Here is a 6760-nt window from a genome sequence, read left to right as displayed (position 1 = left end):
TCCCAACACATAATTGCCAGTGTTTACCATTTCATGATGATATATTGGCATTTTGCTTAATAACAGATTCTGGAGTCTTGTGAGCAGAGGAGAAACAGTAAGAATGGTAGCTGTCATTTCCTAAAGTGAAAGAAACTCAATTTATTGCTAGAAAATTCAAATGGAATAAACCCTAAAGGGTCAAATTCTGAAAGACACAAAAACATCTGCTAAAGTTTGTTTTAAACTTGCTTGGAACTTCTAAAACTGCCATGATTTTGGGAAAGCAAGTTGGCACATGATATGTTAATGCTACTCTTGATGTTACAGTCAGTTCTAAAAAGGTCCATATCTGGCTGATCTGGTAGATCTTGTATAAACCAAAGTCAGTTTCTGTTCCATGGGTTTACTGATTAGACAAAACCATGGAATAAACATGAAAGTTCAGTTCATCAATGACCAGGACTAAAGGATGGAAGAGATTCTACCCTTCAGGAGTGTACATCTTTAACATTATTTTTCCTCCAAAATCTGTAAAGGAAAAGGTTCATCAATTGTCTTTCTAGAACTGTGTGGTTTTCCATTCTCACAACATTCTGCCACATATGTGTCCATTAATTCTATTATCTTCCTGATTCTGCTGTCCCTTCAATTTCTTTAATGAACAACAAAAAAAAAAAATTCAAAAGTTGTGTAATAAAAAACCCCACAAAACTAACAACTGTCTGTAAGAACTGTTCCAGAATTATCTGGATGACAAGGGTTTTTTTCCTTTTGTTTTTAAATCACATGTAGTCCAAGAATCATTGCCTTCTTCCACTTTGTGATGGTTTGGGGTTTACCCCGCCCCCCCCACACTTTTGAATTTGGCCCAGCTAACTCAGACGGGCCCTGGGAATATAGATGAAGCAATTTATTTACAGCTAGCAGACTTTACAAGCAGCTATTTACAATATATACAGTTATATACAAAAATATACAAAGGATAAACAATACAAAAAGCACAACTCCCCTCCCAGAAACCTAGGTCCCCAGGAGGGGCTCTCAAACCACCCCAACACCTCCCCCCGGCCCTCTCAACCTTACCCCAGTTCTCAGGAAGAAGAGAGGTGCAGCCAAGAGGTTAGGGAGCAAGGTTAGTAGGAGCAGGGTTAATGAGATGTGACCAGGTCTAAGGCAAAAGCAAGAGAGAAAGACAAAATGGAGAAAAAAGTCTTTCTTCTTCCCAGAGCTCTCAGCGAGACTGTGAGAGAAGTTGACATCAGTTGTTTTCATTTCACTGCCCGTTATCTAGTTCTGTTACCAAAACATCCCAGCTTGCTTCAAACTAGCACACACTTCTTTAAGTGAACAGAATCCTTGCTGATATATCAGTTGAGAGCCCTCAAAAGTCTGGTGGCTAAGCTGGCTTTAGAAAGGTAGCTAAATCAGCCTTCTAAGGATTTCTCTACTACTTTTTCATCCTCAGGAACAGTACATCATGAAGTCAAATATATTACAGGATTTTAGAACCATCCTTTTGAGCCCTGTTGTTCCTGGCAACCTGGTATCATGAAGGCACAAGAATTAAAACAAGGAACACTCTAGAGCACAAAGGTGTCTACTGAGTAAAAGTTTCTGACTCTCAGCCAGTTGCAACTGATGTATTCCAGGGACAAGTTCATTGTGCATGCCATTCTGTAGTGCTCTTACCCTTCTGCTGGTTCTACTATGAGATAGGGGCCTGAACAGATTCTGTTTGTACTATGTCATACTCTCATTATTTTTCTAAGTGCCAGGAAGAATTCATGAAGAAGTGTCTATGAAGAAAGTGTTTCCAGTTTTTCCTCACAAAATACTAATTATATAAAAGAAGAGTTTGTTTTCTATTCCCCAGCATCCTTTTTTGCAGTTGTGCTTAGGTCATTGTAAAATAATTAATACATGCAGTTGATTTCAGTTTGGGTTTTTTTTTGCTGCTTGAAACAAATTTACCCCTCTCAGCAATGGGCCATCCCTAGAGGATACAGCTTTGGCTTTTATAAACTTTTGTTGCCATCGAGAAGAAAGAATTTCTAAGCTTTTAAGTAAAGTTTTACAGACCGAAACCTAACTCTAAGCAATCATTGAAGCATTCTGCTTATGTCTCGTCCCCCAGATTAATGCAGGGAATTCAGCCAATTGAGCTACTAAGCTTAAACTACTAAAAAAAGTAAACTTTTGAAATTTTGTGTCATCTTGACAAGGAATCTGCAAGAAATTTACAATTTTCCAATATTCTGGGTTGCTTGAAAGTTTGCTTGAAGTTTTTTTTAATAGCCTTATGCCTAAATACTTTTCTTGTGCCTCATCCCACCTTCTCCTACCCCAGAATAGGAAGCAAATTATTTCAAATGCAGTATGCTTCTATCAGGCTGTAAGAGCATCTTTTCAGTTTCACTTACTGAAATCAATCACTCACTTTTTAATGAAGGCTAAAAGTCAAGTGCCTAATCTGTCTCTGTCATCAGTACAGAGAAAACAGACATCTCCAGAGAGAGGTTCTTGTCACCAGACATAGCTACATATATCAGAAGGTCTGCAGGAAGTCTAAGTGACTAACAAATTAGACCTTTAACTTGTAAGTGACTTAAATCAGGTGAGATAAGTCATGTCATAAGAGCTTCCAAGAGCCTTTATGGCTCATGTTTAACAGTTCAAATAATTGTGTAATACAAGAAGTTGTTCTTTATTACATGCAGCTAGTATTTTTCTTCAGCTCATTTGTGTGATCTTTCCTAGAGCCTTCTGAAGTTCTGCAGGTGTACATAACAATGGAAAATCATTGAAATGCAGAGCACCCCAAAGGCCCTAAGTATTTTGTTGTCACAGATTGCTCCATGGTTAGAATATCTTCAGTAGTATAGTAAAGAATTCATTTGTTATAAATCACTTACTACACCCTCCTGCCACTCCAGTGACAATGCACATCCAAGATGAATGTGACAGACACAGGGACAAAAGAGCCATAGGTCACTTTTCCAACTCCTAGCTTCAGTCTTCTTTCTTGTTAGGTGACAATGCAAGTTAAAGACTATGCCACTGCAAGTTCCCTCCCTGACTTAGGGAACTGAATATGCATCTCTTGCAGCTGCTCTGGTCCCTCAGAGCAGGGCAGAACAATTAAGAGTCTGTATCTAATATATGGATCTCTGTGTAAGGAAAGTCACTGTTAATAGAGTCCTTTTTTTGCACAAAAGACTCAATGCTTTCTTCTGATCTTATTTATCTTAATCCAAGAACTGATACTGCTTGTACCTTCAGTGCACCTACAGTTGCATTCAATCCATACTTGTGATATCATAAAGGATCTCATAGTCATTTAAATTAGACGTAAACCCGCAAAATAAATCACTTTCCTGGTTAACTAGAATCACACTTTGCTGTATATTCTAGTGCTCAGTCTGAATGCCTCTTGTCCATGGAGATCTAGCATACATTACAAACTCAAGAGAAGTCATCACACTCAATTGGATCAGTGACACACCAACTCCTAAGTAGGTTCTGGATACAATAAACTATGGCAAGTAGGAAAGGAGTTGTTTTATTGATACTTTGATTTGTGAACTGCACTTTCCCCAAGTTACCTACTGTAATAGATTCTAACAGCTACTTTAGAGATTTTGCAAAAGGTCCTGTGGGTCAGTGATCTAAAAATGCATCTCTAAGCTGTAACCTTGAGAGAGGATCCTTTCAAGGATACAGCCACAGCAAAAAGGTATACTTAGGGGATTGCCTTCAGCTGCAGTTACTTTTCTTGAGTTTACATGAGTTCCAGTTGAATGGGCTATTGCTTTTTCTTTATACTGAATGGTCTTCAAATCCCTTTCAATATTTTTTTAATCATCCTTCTTCATGAGATCTGACTTCTCCAATAAACACCAGGCCTGTCTCTTGCTTGTAGTTGATGGCACATTCCCGTAAGTGCATAACGCATGGACTTGTTAAAGCCATAACATGGTGTGCACTCAGGAACACATCTACATTTATTAGTGGGCACCAGAGCAATGTGCAGAAGATGACATAGTTAAATGCAAGAGAAATGCTCACCCACTTCTTATGCCAACAAAAGATATGTTAGAAAAGATGGTGGAAGAAGAGGACAAAGGCAAGTGTATCCGGCAAAGAATGATATTAAGCCAGGTGCTGCTCTTCAGTTTTAGTGTATTTAACAGCCCATGATGCCTCCACTTAACAGGCAAGATCACACCATCTTTGAACTCATGTCAGCTGAGGCTTGGAAGTATTGCTTGGTTAAAACTTCGTGTTCTCTTGTACTAGCAGTGCAAACATTCTCCAGCCTCATAATAGCCCCCAATGTTTTGTCTTTATCATCTTCACATAAATGTCAAACGCTATTTGCTTATATTTGCATAGGTCTCTCTGCTTGTCACTATGATTAAAGATCTTGTATCACAGCTACACAGTGCAACCTGTGGGTGAAAGAGGAAGAGTGTCTTTTCCTTGCAGGCAGAATATGTGGAATTGCTGGTATGTTGGGCAGTTACACTTGCTCTGAAGAAAGAAGGGAAAATGTGTTAATCAAAATGTGTAACAAAAAATAAAGCAAGTTAAATGGTAAACTATACTTGGTACTCAAGGGCAGAAATCCACACATGCTTTTCTCTGCTATTGACTGATTTGGTAATCAGACAAGTCATTTCGTCCTCCTCCCAGTATTTCACCTTCCACAACTCATTTTAACCTTGATCACTTCCAAAAAAGTTTTCTCTTAGGCATGTACTTTTACTGGAAAGCAATATTGGATGTGGTTTTCCTTTTTAATTCAAGAGATGGTAAAGTATCTTTGGATGTATCTCACTTATTCAACCACACAACTTGCCATTGGTGTTCTGTGCCTGAAATACTGGTCTCACATCCATCCTAAGTGAAACACTAATTAGCTTCGATAGAGGGAGTATTTTATACTGCACCTTTTAGATATAATTACTCTCTAGTGTTCACATCTCAAAAAAATGATGAATTACTTTCACTAGAATCAGAATCACTGAATGCCTGGCTGGAAGGGACCCCAAAGATCATCTGGTCCAACCTTTCTAAGCAATAGCAGAGTCAAGGTGAGCTGGCCCAGTACCCTGTCAAGCTGAGTCTTAAAACTGTCCAGTATAGGGGACTCCACTGCTTCCCTTGGGAGGTGATTGCAGTGTTTGACTGTGCTTGTGGGGAAACATTTTCTTCTGGAGTGCAATGGGAATGTCCCCAGCAGTAACTTTTCCCATCACCCCTTGTCTTTTCCATGGGACTCCATGTAAAAAGGGAATCTCTGTCAGCCTGATATCCACCCTCTATGTACTGGTGCACAATAACAAAGTCCAGCCTCCTCTTCTCAAGGCTGAAAAAACCCAGCTCTTTCAGCCTCTCCTCACACAGCAGTTTCCAGTCTTCTGGTCATACTTGTGGCTCTTCTCTGGACATTTTCCAGCCTATCCACTTTTTTCCCACTCCCATACAGCAGGGACCAAAATGTAAGCCAGTGTTCCAGGTGTTCCCTTCAAGTAGAGACAAAATATGAATGTTAAAATAAATACTGTTATGATCCATGGAAGCAGAATGAAACATCAAGCTGCACTTGTCTTCCCAAAATGCTTAATTCAAGATGGAATCAAGTTTATCATGATCCCATCTTCCTTTACAGGCTGTCTTCTCTCTATGGGTCTCCCTGGATACATGGTGGCTGGGATAGTGTGCTGTGGTAACACCAATGAAAAGCCATACTGAATTTGTCTATTGGCAACATGACATTTTCAGTGGAAAAATGCAACCTTTCTGAAGGTTCATTCAAATACCTTAATTCCCCTACATAAGTTCAGACTGATGCTAACAGGCCCCTTGGAACAAGCCCTACCCTGCAGAAAAGGATAATCTCTTCCAAGGAGAATTACATTTCTTATGTCAGCCTGAATTTAGGCAAGAGGCTTTACCCAGACTACGGCCAAGAGAAAATCTTGTCTAGTCATCTTCATTAAGCACTTAGCATATGTTGCATATGTTGCTGTTGCTCCTCCAGAACTTTAAGCCATAAACTTCTGACTCTTACGGGGTGCTTAAGAATGCCGAAAAATAGACTTACAGACTTGGAGGTATGGCCTGTGCAGTACCTTTAGACCTTTACTTACCTGCAAACAAGTCCATACATTTTCCAGCCAGCCCACGGAGCATCTGAGGAATTGCAGCCTGCACTCATGACGGAGCAAAGTGAGATTGCTTAGCCCATGAAAAAGTTAGTACAGTTTGAAGCAGGAACACACATAATTTGAAATGACCATTTGTAGAAACCTCTGGCTGTCAAGCAGCTTAATAAAGTAAAATCCTGACCTGGCTTCACAGTCAGGATTTCACCAGGTACTGAGCAAAGCTAGTTTTAACTTAGTTACACAACAAGGCAGTTTTAGCCACTCTGACATTAAGAGTGCCAAGGAGATTTGAGTTTCATCTCATTCTCCTTGATAAGGATTCTCAGACATTTCCTCCATGCCAATTCAATGCTGCTCAAAACAGTGCACAGACTTTTTTTTTTTTACAGTTTCTCAAGTGAGCAGAAAGCAGCAGCTTGACAGAGAGGCTCAGCCACCACCTGCAGGTGATTGATTAGTCAGTACGATCAGTCATGTTTAGCCCTATCCTAACGAACCGGGGGGCCACCAGGCCCCCCGGCCTTTTGGTCCCCATCACCAATCACCCAGTGATAGCACCATGGGTACTCACCAGAGATGATGAGAGGAGGACCCCTCTGCCCAGTTGG

The 6760-nt window shown here is 40.1% G+C and overlaps 1 long non-coding RNA gene across 3 annotated transcripts; it reads right to left on the bottom strand.

Moving 5' to 3' along the window:
- Positions 1 to 1943: 1943 nt before the first annotated feature.
- On the bottom strand, positions 1944 to 6760 carry LOC135181264 (uncharacterized). Of its 3 annotated transcripts, none has more exons than XR_010304797.1 (4): positions 6724 to 6760; positions 6135 to 6192; positions 5051 to 5507; positions 1944 to 4512 (listed from the first exon to the last, which is right to left on the bottom strand). It is a non-coding gene; the product is annotated as an uncharacterized LOC135181264 (long non-coding RNA). The 3 variants fall into 3 exon arrangements; XR_010304796.1 differs by having other exon boundaries at positions 5093 to 5507; XR_010304795.1 differs by lacking the exon at positions 1944 to 4512 and having other exon boundaries at positions 4960 to 5507.

This window comes from Pogoniulus pusillus, chromosome 14 (genome assembly GCF_015220805.1).
Source record: "Pogoniulus pusillus isolate bPogPus1 chromosome 14, bPogPus1.pri, whole genome shotgun sequence".
Classification (NCBI taxonomy): domain Eukaryota; kingdom Metazoa; phylum Chordata; class Aves; order Piciformes; family Lybiidae; genus Pogoniulus; species Pogoniulus pusillus.
The sequence above is the reverse complement of the archived record's forward strand: the minus strand, read 5'-3'. Positions and strand labels throughout refer to the sequence as shown.